The following is a 15,612-nucleotide window of genomic DNA, read 5'->3' as shown; positions in this document are numbered from 1 at the left end:
AATTATTTTTAATTTTAAAATACTTATTTTAATATTTGAAAATACTTATTTTTCAAATATTATTTTTAATAATATTTGTGGTTTCATGGTGAAATATTGACATCAGATAAGATATTTGTGTTGGGTAGATTATGTCAAGAGTTGCCTTGTAACTAGTAGTTTTCTGATACACATTGTTGAGAGATTGTTTATATGTATAGATTAGATTGGCTTAGAAGCTGGCATGTATCCCAGGCTGGCCTCAAACTCCTGAGACTTCTGCTTTTGTCTTTCCAATTCTGGGAGTTCAGATCAGAATCTCCACTCTTTGCCATGATATTTCATGTTTCAATTTTCTTTTATACTTTACAAATAATTTTGGCTTCATAATTTACTTCTTATATATACTTTCAGATTTTTATAATATGAAGTCCTGGCATGTTCTGAGAGTTCTCTTATTGCTATTGACTTTTTATTCATAGCCAAACTCTTTTTCACCCTTTGGATAACAACAAGAGCTGATGTTGTGTTCTACTTGTCTCCATAAAATCATTAAGTAGTTTAGGATGGCTGTGCCCCCTTCAATAGACATTTATCTGTTCAAGATGTCATAAGCCTATCTTAATCCAGTTTCAATATTACTAATTTTTAAATTACACTAACATTTGAATTCCATGAATAAAAACTCATGCCAGTGTTGGTCTACAGGAAAAACTTCATGAAAAATCTTTGTTCATCTTTTATTTCTCCAGATTTATATTCCACTTTCAATTTCCTGATCTTGTGGGGAGGATGCTTGTTAGCTTTTGCTGTGTATCCTTTGCTTTGAGATTAAAGTTCTTCTGATCTCAGTCTGAAATTAATGTTTGCCAGGATATCCACAGAGTGAATTCTGGGCTGTTCTTTGTATCTTAGTCCCTTGTTTTTCCAAGAAACTAGAGCCAAAATGTATGAGACCCTCCTCTCTGCCTTCAGTATAAGAGTGGCTTTGGAGATGGGGAATATTGAACACATGTAGCCTCAATTCTCTTTTTACCTCTCATCTTATCTTCCATCAACCTTTACTTTCTTTTATTGCATGCTTTATTGCTCTGTTTCTTTTATTGTTGTTGTTTTGATTTTTTTTAAACATAGTCTATCATTTGCTTAAGACTGTCAATCTGAGATAGCTCTACTAATATTTCTACAGAAGTCAATTGATTTAAATATATCTTGGATTTTAACCCAGGTCTGCTCTTAAAACACGTAGTACTTTTCTGCTTGAGAGCTGCAAGGCAATCTTTTTCTGTGATTGCTTATGCTCCCTCTAACAGTATTTTTGCCTGTTGATTGACACCAGCTATACTCACAGACACTGCACAGTCATTTGCTTATGTATTTGCTGACTGCTTTGCATGGCACCCTCACAGCCAAGCCCAGCTGCTGAGAATTTATAAACCAGGCCTTTGCAGTGAGAACTGAACTTCATCAGACAAGAGGGGGAGCAAGATGAAGTCACAGACCCAGGTCCTCATATCCCTGCTGCTTTGGGTGTCTGGTATGAAACTCAAATTATTATAATCTTTGCAAAGTCATTTCTTTGCAGAAAAGAAATTTGAGTGTTTTAGGCTCAATATTTCTTACATAATAATGCTCTGATAAGATAGTAGTACAAAGCGATTAAATGATAAATTTCAACTGTTTTTATACTCTGTGTTTGTGTACATATGCATGTTCATTGCATATTCCTGATTGCAGGTACGTGTGCAGACATCATGATGACCCAGTCTCCATCCTCCCTGGCTGTGTCAGCAGGAGATAAGGTCACCATCAGCTGCAAATCCAGTCAGAGCCTTACTTTAGGCAGATTAAACTACTTGGCTTGGTACCAGCAGAAACCAGGGCATTCCCCTAAACTGCTGATCTACTGGGCATCTAGTAGGCAAACTGGGGTTCCTGATCGCTTCACAGGCAGTGGATCTGGGACAGATTTTACTCTCATCATCAGCAGTGTACAGGCTGAAGACCTGGCATTTTATTACTGTCAGCAGTATCGCAGTACTCCTCCCACAGTACTTTAGCCTCCAACAAAAATCTGTTTGAGAATCTCACCAGCTGCCTGCACCACACACAGCCCTGGACTTACCCACTTCCGCTTTCTGCATGATAGCAGATGTGCCTGAGAGGGTGATGAATAGTTTACATAGCCAGTGCAAAATTATGGGTTCAATTTCTCTTGTGTCTTTTGGTATCGAAATCCTTTATATGAAAATGCAAAAAGAACTCAGTATTATCATTCTTTTACTTCTGTATAACTTCTGAGACATAAAGGATGCCATTAAATTACTGTAAGGAATCTGGAACCTGATGTAGATGTTTTCAAATGTCAAACTGCTGTTAGAAAACAAAAAGAATGGCAAAGATGATCAGGATATCTAGCCTATAGAATTCCAGGAAGAGCAAGCTAAAGCAAAGTGGGCAAGAGTTGACAAAGAACAAGAAGAGAGAGAGAGAGAGAAAGAGAAGTCCTTATACAAGTCCTTTTGGAAATTGTGGGAAAGCACCAAAAGAAGAATAATTCTGTTCAAGCAGAGCCCCAGGAGCAGAGAGGGAGGAAACTTCTGCCAAAAGACTGAGGAGAACATTTTTGCACTCAAATATAGCAAACGTAAACTCCTGCCCTAGAACCCTAGATGACAAACTGTACCAGCCACATGTCTTTACTGAGTCCCGTATTTCAGCGGTTCTATCAGAAAACTTCAGATTGAGATCAGATTGAGAAATAAGCTAGAGGGAATGATTTTAGAGAAAAATAAGCTAAAGATATATTCTGAAGCATTAATATACCAATTGAAAACTCCACACAAACATCAAGGATGACACATTGTGCCCCTTAAAAACAGTGCATCTCATCTGAAGGAAATCAAGGAATTCTTTGTTGAAAGCTTAGCAAAGAATTTCTTTTCTATGATGGATGAACTGAATTGCAAAATTATAACTAATGAAGTACTTATAAAACCCTCCCATTGAGGCTGCTATATTTTTTTAGGGGAGGGGCAGATGAGTTCCTGTATGGTTTGTCACAGAATCAATCTATGTCCTTTTCTCAACTATAAGTCTGATATAAGTCTGATATAACTATAAGTCTGCACACTGATCATGGACTTCCATGTGGTTTCGGGTGACAGTATGGACTATGAACATCCAAATGAAATCTTGGGCCATACATGCCATAGGCCTCAGCATGGTCTCCTGTACAGAGAACAGACATCAGCAAAGCCTCTGCCACAGACTGGACCACAGACACCCTCAGAGCCCTTGACAACAGCACAGTCCAAGAACATCAACATGGCTTCAGCTGGCAGTGCAGATCACTCACATCAATCTATGGACAGCCTCATGGATTAAGATGGAAGCGCATCTGCATGACCTTCTGATGCAAAATTCCCATATAATCAAGAAAAATATTAGGGCAAAACACCCATTAATGAGCTGCAGAGTAAACAAGAATCCCTTCCAATTTAAACAAGTTCAAGAAGAAATCCTACAGAAGCAGATCACAAAACTCTTGGAAAAAATTGAAAGAAGAAAGAACAAAACAGCACCCCCCCCCCAAGGAAAAAAAAAACACCACGTATAGCACAAATGAAACATTTCATGAGCTTAAAAAGGGAAATTATTCAGGTGGAAATAAAATATATATGAGCACAGATAAAGCAGGAATTCCAGGAGATTGTAGGACAAACATTCCAAGCACAGAAACTGAGCAAATCAAAGAAAAGTTGAGAAGTGGAAGAGCCTTGTGCAGTTAAAGAATTGGGAGTAGGACAAGTTCTGCACAACATTAGACTCACACTAGACATTCTGCTGTAAATGCACTGACGGGCAGCGTTGACTGTTGCTCTTGCAGATGAAGTGAAAACATCAGAGTTTTAATCCAAACTAGGATCTGAGTGACCTCATTGAAGACAGAGGAAAACATGCCACTGGTGGGACAGCTTTGGAAACATAAGGTCTCGCCACACAGCTGTGTGCAAACACCACAAGGGTGACATGCCAGAATAAGCTGCCCTGAACCAACAAGGAAAAGAGCAAATATTGTGCTGTATTTTGCTGAAAACCATTAACTATCCACATTCAAGATGACTTATGAGCAGGCTCCATAATGTCAGAAGACCATGACTACCAGGGTTTGTTGCAAAAGGGCTGGCTCCCAGGCTACAGTGGAAAAATGGAGGTGCTCATCTTCAGACACATTTTATGGATTAAATTTGTCTTTTTTATTTTATGTTTGACAAAAAATCAGCCCATTTTCATGAACCTGGTGCAGAAATATAAGTCTCATGTTGGGTACACTCTCATCAACTGTCAGCTGAGCTTCATAATAATTTAGAAGACACTGGTAACTTCGCTACAGGGAAACTGCAAGCTCTGGGCTTACTGGACCTGATATAAAATGACAAGGAATGGCATAGTTTAAGGCATCTGGTACTGTAGGTCAGCATGAAAGTCATAATTTTTGGCAGCTTCTAAGGGAAAAACAATGACAGAATTTTAACTTTTTCTGTTGTAAAGACAATATTATGTCCATTAGAAAAAGTAAAAATATGCATAAAAAAAGCTAATTTAATTTTACAATCCCAGTTTTAAAAGTAGAGCACAAATGTGAGATACTAAGATTGTATCCAATCTTCAGCCAATCTGTTTCAAGTGCCTATCCCAGTGTGCATTATAGATCTTTCTAGAGAGTGATCTCTCCATGGAGACACATATGTGATCTGCACTGAGTCCTCCTGGTCATCCATGTGGAAGAGGCAGGTGATCTGGGGACACCTGGTTGCTCTTAGAACCATCCATAAGAGCCACGTAGGACATTTCAATTTTTAGCTGCTTTAAAATGTAATAAGAAGCTCAACTAAATATTTAGAATCCCAGAAGCAGAAAGACACACAGGGTATATACTCACTCATAAGTGGATACTAGACATTTAATATAGGATAAACATACTAAAATATGTACAGATAAGGAAGCTAATCAAGAAAGAGAACTCTGGCTAAGATGTTCAATCCCCATTTAGAAAGGCAAAGAGGATGGACATAGGAGGAGGGAGTAAACAGGGAACAGGACAAGAGCATGCCACAGAGGCCTCTGAAAGGCTCTACCCAGCAGGGTATTGAGGAGGCAGATGTTGAGACTCATAACCAAACTTTGGGCAGAGCACAGGGAATCTTATTAAAGAAGTGGGAGACAGTAAGTCCTGGAGTAGACAGGGGCTCTACAAGGACAGTGACAGATCCTAAAAGTCTGGGCACAGGGGTCTTTTCTGAAACTGATACTCCAGGTGAGGACCACTCATGGAGATGGCCTGGAACCCCTGCACAGAGGTAGCCTATGGCAGTTCAGTATTCAAGTGGCCTTTAGGTACTTTAGGTCCTATCATATACATGCTCACCAAATCCATCTGGGCGCATGGGTCTTCCCTGAGGCTGATACTCCAACCAAATAGCATGCATGGAGATAACCCAGAACTTTTGCACAGATGTAGCCCATGATAGTTCAGTCTCCTAGTGGGTTCCATAGTAATGAGAACAGGGACTGTCTCTGACATGAACTGATTGGCTTGCTCTTTGATCACCTCCCCCTGAGGGGGGAGCAACCTTACCAAGGCCACAGAGGAAGACAATGCCGCCACTCCTGATAAGGCCTGATAGACTAGGATTAGAGGGAAGAGGAGGAGGACCTCCCTTATCAGTGGACTGGGAGAGGGACACGGGTGGGAAAGAGGAAGGGTGGGGTTGGGAGGGGAGGAGGAAGGGAGGTACAGGGGGGATACAAAGTGAATAAACTGTAATTAATAAAAAGAAAAAAAAAGAATATATTTTACACTAAAAGAGCATTTTGATATGGACTGCATTTTAATTGCCTGTTATAATAAATGCAATTCTGAGCCCCCGGACAAGAGGCTAGGGAAATGTACCCGTGAGGCAGGACTAGGATATAGATTTTGAGAAAATAGCCTGGAGTGAATAGGAGTTGCTTGAGTAGTGTGTGGCTGTTTGAAATCTACTGGAACAAAGTTAAGCAGTTTAGAAAAAAATATTCTATTTTAGGTTTACATTTGAAAGTGTTAATGCCGGGTCGATATCCTGCAGGTGGAGCTGAGAGGAGGGTGGCCAGTCCAGCTGGATGCCTTCTGTGGCTGAGTGGGATGAGTGTTGATGGCCAGACCTCCCCAGATGCCCCAGTGAATAAAACATCACTGAGCCTGGTGATCTGTCGAAGCAGGAACTCGGTTTATTGAATAAAGCAGTCCTTTTAATAGGTTTGGGTCAAGGGGCAGGGTTAAGGAAGTGAGGAAAGATGACACAGAGGGCAGGGTTAGGTAGTGCAAGAAGAGATGGGCCAGTGACAATACTCCACATCACAGTTACCAGGCAGGGTTAATTTTAAGGTGGATATGCTGAATCCCTTTTGCCCAGAAGTGGCACCTCTTAAATCATTAGCTAAAGACAGGTCATAAACTCGAGCCAGGCTCAGGTAGTTACAGCAGGGCTTATGAGACCCAACATGTTAGTTTCATGGTCCTGGTAGTAGGGAAGAAGAGTGTCAAGCCCAGGGAAATGAGGAGAGATTCCACCTTTCAGAGTAGCCATTAGGCAGGATAATTTAGGCTGTTAATTGTCAGGAATCTTATAGTTATACTTATAGTTATACTTATCCTGAATCTGATAGTATTTGAGAGGAGCAAAAATCTATCTGGCACTTTCTCAGACAATTAGGAATAGTGCTTCCTCAAGACCCAGCTATACCACTGCTAGGTATATACCCAAAGTTTGATCAAGTACACAAAAGGGATTCTTGCTCAACCATGTTTATAGCAGCTTTATTTGTAATAGCCAGAACCTGGAAACAACCCAGATGTCCATCAACGGAGGAATGGGTACAGAAATTGTGGTATTTTTACACAATGGAATACTACTCAGCAATCAAAAAGGAGGAAATCATGAAATTTGCAGACAAATGGTGGAATCTAGAAAAGATCCTTCTGAGTGAAATATCCCAGAAGGAAAAAGAAAAACACGGTATATACTCACTTATATAGACCTATAAGATATGATAAATATAATGAAATCTATATACCTAAAAAGATAATTAAGAGAGCGGACATGGGGTAAGATGATCAATCCTCGTTTAGAAAGACAGATGGGATGTGCATTGAACGTATGACAGGAGTCTACTGAAGGCATCTGAAAGACTCTAACTAGCAGTGTTTTCAAAGCAAAGACTCATGACCTAACCTTTGGCAGAGTACAGGGAATCATAAGAAAGAAGGGGAGTTAGTCTCATGGGGAAAGGATAGGAGCTCCACAAGGACCAAATATATCTGGGCACAGGGTCTTTTCTGAGACTGACATTCAACCAAGGACCATGTATGGACATAACCTAGAACCTCCGCTCAGATGTAGCCTGTGGTAGCTCAGTAACCAATTGGTTTCCCAAAGTGAGGGGAACAAGGACTGTTTCTAACAGGAACTCAATGACTGGATCTTTGGCCTCCCCACCCCCAAGGGAGGAGCAGTCCTGTTAGGCCACTGAGGAGGGCTTTGCAGCCAGTCCTGAAGATACCTGATAAAACAGGATCAGATGAATGGGGAGGAGGTCCCCCCTATCAGTGGACTTGGAAAGGGGCACGGTGGAGATGAGGGAGGGAGGGAGGAAGGGACTGGGAGGGAATGAGGGATCGGGACATGGCTGGGATACAGAGTTAATAAAATGTAACTGATAAGAAAAAAAATTGATAGATTTCCGTATATTGAACCACCCTTGAATGCCTGGGATGAAGCCTCCTTGGTCATGGTGGGTCATATCTTTTATGTGTTTTTGGATTCGGTTTGCAGGTATTTTATTGAGTATCTTTGCATCAATGTTCATAAGAGAGATCAGTCTGAAGTTCTCTTTTTTTTGTTTCTTTGTGTGGTTTAGGTATGGAGGTGAATGAATTTGGTAATGTTCCTTCTGTTTCTATTTTGTGGAATAATTTGGAGAGAATTGGAGTTAGCACTTCTTTGAAGGTCCAAATGATGTTCAAGTACACAACAAGGACATTTGCTCAACCATGTTTGTAGCAGCTTTATTCATAATAGCCCAAACCTGGAAACAACCCAGATGTCCATCTACAGAGGAATGGATGCAGAAATTGTGGTACTTTTACACAATGGATTACTGCTTAGCAATTAAAAACAAGGAAATCATGAACTTTGCAGGCAAAGTGAAATATCCCAAAAGCAGAAAGACACACATTGTATATCCTCACTTATAAAGACCTATAAGATGGAATAAACATACTAAAATATGTACACCTAAAAAAAATATACAAGAAAGAGGTCCAGGGGTAAGGTGATCAATCCTCATTTAGAAAGACAAAGGGGATGGACATTGGAAATAGGACAAAACAAGTAACAGGACAGTAGCCTACCACAGAAAGCACCTGAAAGACTCTACCTAGCAGTATATCAAAGCAGATGCTGAGACCCATAACCAAATCTTCGACAGAGTGTAGGTAATAATATGAAGGAAGGAGGAATTATTATATCCTAGAAGGGACAGGGAGCCTCATAAGGTCCAAATATATCTGAGCACAGGGGTCTTCTATGAGACTGTTTATCCATCCAAGGATAAACCTACAACGCCTGGTCAGACATAGCCCATGGTAGCTCAGTACCCAAGTGGGTTCCCTAGTAAGGGGGACAGGAATTGTTTCTGACATGAACGCATGAGCTTCCCCTCCCCCATGAGGGAGGAGCAGCCTTGCTAGGCCACAGAGGAAGATACTGAAGCCAGTCCTGAAGATACCTGATAAGCTATGGTCATACAGGAGAGGAGGACAACCCCTCTCAGTGGACTTGAAAGGGAGCAGGGAGGAGATGCGGGAGGGAGGGGAAGATTGGGAAGGAAAAAGGGAGAGGGCTTCAGCTGGGATACAAGTGAATGTATAAAATTATTTAAAAATAAAAAAATATTTAAAAAATTAAATAAATTGAGATGTTTTAAGACCATTGGATTTGGGATGGGTCTTGACAGATAGTAAGAGGAACAGTCAGTAACAATTTGGGGGAGTTTGGTGTGGACAGGTTGAGAGCATATGGCTTTTATTCCTAAAGGGGGACTTAGATGGTCAAGGACGCAAGCAGCAAGTTCTGAGGATAGGGCAATTTTACTCTGGTATTGGCAGTGAGAGTAACTGTGACTAACCAATGAATTTGAAGAAGCAGCAGAAAGAAAACAGTGAGAGGCATTTAAGGAATTGTCAGAGGAGTTGAGAACAGAGTTTGTTGGATGAATTTCATTCAAATTAGAACTTAATCATGTGTGTGTGTGAGAGAGAGAGAGACAAAGAGAGACACGAGGAGATACAAAAACAGAGAGACAAAGATAAACAGAGAGGAGGTAGTTTGGGTTTGGTTATATCTTATAATTGGGTGTGTAGGATATATGATTTGTTTACCATATTTGATGTTTGAGAACATCTAAACAGTTAATTTTAGGGGAGTCAGTTGGCAGTAGATGTTTGGCACTCACTTGGGCAGAGGAAAAGTACGAATGTGAGAAGAAAAATGGGGTTTGTGGGGAATGAATGAACTCAAGAGCACTGGAGCCAGATTTTGAAGATGATTAATACTAATGGAGGGGTCTGTATGATGTGCCTGTCTGACAGGAAGGAGCTAAAAGCCATTAAAAAATTGTAGCAGAAGTATCTATAGGACTGTCTTGTGTGTAAAAGGGATGTGATAGGAGCTCCTTGAAGACTGTTGGTCCGGTGTATAGAGGATCTGAGAAATGTTTAGGCAAAGAGATTAAGTGTGGAGCAACTAGGAGAGGATAGGAAAGAAATATCACTGGTGAATCTCTGATAAGAGAAGTTTGGAGAAATGAAATCTGAGAAGGTGGAAGGGGTGGTGGAGTCCTCTGTAAGTTACAGTTCAGGGAGACTCTTCTGAGAATAGATTTGGAGAGGGGACCCTGGGGCTTCTGTCTTTACCCTCACCTTTAGCAGCTGTGGGGGATGGAATATTAGTGCTCTGGGGAACCATAGCTATTTGCTAGATTTAGAGGTAAGCAGAGAGGCTGTGGCAAGAGTGTGTAGACAAAAAGATCAGCTGTGGACTGTGTTGTTTAGAGCTGTGGAGAGATATGCAATGGGGAAAAGTACACTGTTTGTGTATTTTGGAAGTCCAAGAATGAAAAGGTTTCTGTATATCTGGGATGCAGAGGTCTGGAATAGAAAAGAGAATGTTTAATGCTTGAGCAATTGTTTGTGGATGGGAGGTAAGTGTCAATCCAGAAGTAACATGGTATAGGGAATATATTAGGAGTATGTAAGGATCTATGATGGAGGAGGCTGGCTGAGACTGTAGAGATGGGGAGTGGGGATAGGAAACGTGGTCTTAAAGTGAGATGTCTATGGATGGTGTGTGAGAGAATACAAGATAGGTGACTTGGGGAAAGGAGTGCTGTGCTTTGGAAGGTGAGAGCCAGAAACCTCTGAAAATGAGGAAATTGAGGCATGAGGTCAGATGGGCTATTAGAGAGAGAAGGACTGTGAGGAAGGAGGTTATTTATATATTGAAGCAGGTGGGAGGACAAGGGAGAAGGCAGGCCAAGTCCATAGTAATGCTTGGCCAAAAGGATGGGGACAGTCTCTAAATCCCTGTGGAAGGACAGGTGAGGTCAGTTGTTAGGATTGTTGAGTATCAGGATCCATCTAAGTGAAGACAAAATGCTTTAAGAGTTGACATCCAGGAATATTGAGTAGATAGTGTCCTTAAGATTTAGGACTGAAAATTGAATGTTGTGGTCAGGGATGATAAAGGATAGCCTGAGGATATAAAGAGACAGCAGTTAATGAAGTAGGATCTTGGATTAGGTATAGGGTTCTCTTAGGTTTTGTTTTTTGTTTGTTTGTTTCTTTTTTGTTTTTTCTGTTAATTTTGGAGTATTGTAGGGTGAGGATGTAGAAATGATGGGTGTGAGGCCTAGGCAAAGTTGATTAAGGGTAGGGAGTATTGAATTTGGAGATGTATGCAGACAGGTCTGTTAGTATAATAGAGAGAGGTTTATGATACACAGTGAGGGAAGGAGAGGTGGCATCTTGTTGTGAGTTATTAATAATTATTTATGATTTATCTTTTAGTTAAGCAGTGGTTATTCCTAAACCAGCTGTATACCCAAATCACTACACAGAGACTAACCTAGAGCACAATGCTGGGCAATAGTTACTCAATCCTAAACCTCCAAGCACGTGTAGTCTCCTAAAAATTCAGATTTCACCCATTATTCTTGCCTTTAGTCATATCTTAGGTACTGTTCATTTCTCCTTGTGATTCGAAGTCCTCTCTTGCCAATCCCTTGCACTTTTCATCCTCCCACTCCAGACCACCCTGTTCTCTCCATTGCTCAGCATTGTGGCTGGTTGTTTTATTGACAATACAAAGAACAAATGGTGGTATGTTTACACAAACTTGAGACAGCTGATGGTTAGAATAAGCATCACAATGAAATATCTGAATGGAAAGTACACAGTGGGGTAGAGAAATCAGTGTTTAAATGAACAAGTTTAAATTGTATACATCCCACAAAACATGCCAAAAGCATCCCATACAGTGGGATTGAGTAAAGAAGTGGGCAGACGATAAGATGTGTTTGGGGACTTAGAGACTGGCAGTGTACAAATAGAGTCTAAGGAAGGAAATGGAGGGACGACTCAGGAGTATCCGGGGAGCTATTATCAGGGGCAGAAAAACAAAATTTATGTCAACTCTGGAGAAGACATCTTCCTACTAAGGTAAGAGGACATTAGGAAATGAGTAGTAAAATTTCTTGAAAGGAGCAATTTAAGGGAAAAGACTGGAAGGGCCTGGAGGATTCGTTGTGAATTCTGACTATAGGTGAGGGAGAGGGGGGAGTGAAGCCCCAACAGTAGCATAGAGAGAAGAAAATAAATCTAAAATAATTCTTTATACACTTTAAATTATTCTCTCAGATATATAAATCACTTTCTCAGGCATTCATATCATCAGACCATAACACATTTTCCTGGACTGTCATAACTATAGACTTATATGTCTTAGACTTATTTAACTTGTATCTTTTGCTTTTTTTCTAGACATATATAACTTACTTGCCTTTGTCTCATAACCTTTATAAATTCATATCTTTCTTAGTGTGAAGTCTGTCAGTAAGGTAAACTTTACATATGTAGTGGACTGACCAAGCATCTGGGTGTTTGCTGCTGTTAGAGCTGCAAGTAATCATCAAGGTCATCAGAGATCCAAAGAAGATAAGTTTGAGTCTAAAGTAAAATTTAAATGACTTTTGACCACCTCCACCTGATAGGGAAGCAGCCTTACTAATTGACAAAGAAGAGGAAGACAAAGAAGCCAGTCCTACTGAGACCTGATAGACTAGGGTCAGATGGAAGGGGAGGAGGACGTCCCTATCATTGGACTGGGGAAGGGAAATAGAGGAAGAAGATGGAGGGAGAGTAGGATAGGGAGGGGTGGGGGATGAGGCTATAGCTGGGATACTAAGTGAATAAACTGTAATTAATAAAAATAAAATTAAAATTAAAAAAATAACAACATAAATGAGACACTTACATAGACAGTCAGTTGGTTAAAGCATATCAGATCTCATCAGAATCTTCCTTACTGGCCTGGCCACATTGCTAGGGGAAATTGATCAAAGAGCATGCATCCAAGTTCATGACAGAGGCAGACACAGTTCTTCTTACTCAGGTACCCACGTGAATACTGAGCTGCATATTGGCTACATTTGAGCAGGGGGTGGACATTAACAACAGAACAAAAGGATAGTCTACAGACAAACAAGAGTTTTTACAAACCCAACATCCTAATAATACCTATCTTTATATACCTAGAATATATAAAGATCTCAAAAAATTAGGCACAAATAAACCAAATATCTCAATTAAAAATGAGGTACACAGCTAAACAGAGAATTCTCAAGAGAGGAATATGTAATGGTGGAGAAACAAAGAAATGTTCAACATCTGTAGTCATCAAGGAAATGTAAATTAAAATGTCCATGAGATTCCATCTCACAGCCATCAAAATGGGTAAGATCAAAAACTCAAGTGACTGGGAAATCAATCTGTCAGTTTGTCAGAATATCAGGAATAATGCAACATCAAGATAGATGGAGGGAGGATGGGATCCGGAGGTACTGAGAGAGGGGGCTACGGCTGGGATACAAAGTAAATAACCTGTGATTAATATAAAAAATAAAAATTAATAAAAAAAGATCCACCTATACCACTCCTAGGCATATATCCAAAATATGCTCAAGTAAACAACAAAGACATTTGTTCAACCATGTTCATAGCAACTTTATTTGTAATAGCCAGAACCTGGAAATGACCCAGATGTCCCTCAACAGAGGAATGGATATAGAAACTATAGTACATTTACACAATGGAATACTACTCAGCAATTAAAAACAAAGAAATAATGAAATTTTCAAGGAAACACATGTGTGAAATAACCCAGAAGAAGAAAGAAATTTTTTGAAAGTTTAATTCTGATGGAAGAAAGTGCTGTTGCACCGCACATACTTTACAGCAGGGCCGTGACATGGAAGCTCAGAATAACTGAACATGATGAATCCATAATGCTAGCCAGAAAATCACTGTGATACATTTAAAATACACTAGGAAATGCTCTGCTAATCCTATCTGCCACAGGGTGACACAAGTACAGGTGTTCTTTGAGCAGTAAATCAATCTTTTCTGAGCTGATTTGCATGTTGAGACATTAGACACAGTGAAGATTATCCAAAGCATCTTTACAGGCAGCTTTGCAATGCCCAAGAAGCATCCTCTAGTCCAGCTCTCAGAGATGGAGTCAGCTGCTTTTCTGCTGTAGGGACTGCTGCTGTGGGTGTCATGTGAGAGGTTCCAGTTTGGGGAACATTTCTTGTGGCAATTGCTGTTTCCCATGCCTTGCTATCCTGATTATCAAAATTATGGCAAGTAGGCAATGCAGACACAGGTACCACTATGATGAACAAATAGGTGATGGAAAGATGAGAAAGACAGAAAAGCAGAGTATAACCTGCACTGGGGAGAGAGGCAGAATTGGGACGTTGATGACAGTGAGGACCTTGCTGAAGTGAATGGTCTGCACTGTCCCCTGTGGCTATGGTGATGTTTGGACACATGCTGCCACTAAGGGTCATGTCTTGGTTTATGGTCCTACTTGCAGCTTGGTTCTGTCTGTGCTCATGCAGAAGTCTGTGGTCTGTGTTATAGCCTGAAGCAATGTTGAGGTTTGAGGGCTGTGCTGCTGCTGGGGGTCACATTAATGTGTCTAGCCTGTACTGCCTGTGCTGCCCCAGAGCCCATGGTGATGTACATGCTCTGGGCTGTCCCTATGATATTGTCTTGTTGTGTCATCCTACTGCAGCCAGATTGTATTCGTGATCATTATTGTCCCCAGAAATCATGTTGAAGGCCATGATCTATGTTCCTGCCAACTTTAAAAACAGGATAATTGATTTTTGTCAAAGCCAAAACCATACAATGGTAAAAAGACAGCATCTTCAACAAATTGTGATGGTCTACGTGGATGTCTACATGTAGAAAAATGCAAGTAGATCCATATTTATCAAACTGCACAGACTAAAGTCCAAGTGGATCAAAGACTTCCATATAAAATGAGACACACTCAATCTATTAGAAGAAAAAGTAGGGAAGGGCCTTGAACTCATTGGCACAGGAGACAGATTTCTGAACAGAACAACAACAGCACAGGCTCTAAGCTCAACAGTCAATAAACGGTCCTCATAAAATTGAAAAGTTTCTGAAGGCAAAGGACACTGTTGTCAAAATAAAACAACAGCCTACAGAATGGGAAAGCATCTTCACCAACCCTATATCTGACAGAGGGCCAATATCCATAATATATAAAGAACTAAAGAAGTTAAAAAACAACAAATCAAGTAATGCAATTTAAAAATGGATTACAGCCTTAAACAAAGAATTCTCAATAGAGTAACATTGAGTGGTAGAGAAACACTTAAAGAAAGCTCAACATCCTTATTCATCAGGGAAATGAAAATCAAAATGACCCTTATACCATCAGAACTGCTAAGAACAATAACTCAAGTGAAAACACATGCTGGAGAGGATGTGGAGAAAGTAGATCCTTCTCCATTGCTGGTAGAAATGTAAACCTGTACAACCACTTTGGAAATGAATCTGGCACATTCTCAGAAAATTAGGAATAATGCTTCCTCAAGATCCAGCTATACCAGTGCTAGGCATATATCCAAAATATTCTCAAGAATACAGCAAGGACATTTGCTCAACTATATTCGTAGCAGCTTTATTCAAATTAGCCAGAACCTGGAAACAACTGACATTTCCCTCAATTGAGGAATGGATACACAAATTGTGGTACATTTATACAATGGAATACTACTCAGCTATTAAAAACAAGGAACTCATGAAATTTGCAGGCAAGTGGTGGGAACTTGAAAGATCATCCTGTTAAGGTACCCCAGAAGCAGAAAGACACACATGGTATATACTCACTTATAAGTGGGTATTAGACATATAAGATAAACATACTACAATCT

The 15,612-nt window shown here is 40.2% G+C and overlaps 1 pseudogene; it reads left to right on the top strand.

Moving 5' to 3' along the window:
- The first annotated feature begins 1,301 nt into the window (after positions 1-1,301).
- Positions 1,302-2,141, top strand: LOC110544408 (immunoglobulin kappa variable 4-1-like; annotated as a pseudogene).
- The last annotated feature ends 13,471 nt before the right edge of the window (positions 2,142-15,612 follow it).

Source organism: Meriones unguiculatus, chromosome 5 (assembly GCF_030254825.1).
Source record: "Meriones unguiculatus strain TT.TT164.6M chromosome 5, Bangor_MerUng_6.1, whole genome shotgun sequence".
Lineage (NCBI taxonomy): Eukaryota > Metazoa > Chordata > Mammalia > Rodentia > Muridae > Meriones > Meriones unguiculatus.
Note: the sequence above shows the minus strand (reverse complement) of the source record. Positions and strands in the feature narration are given on the sequence as shown.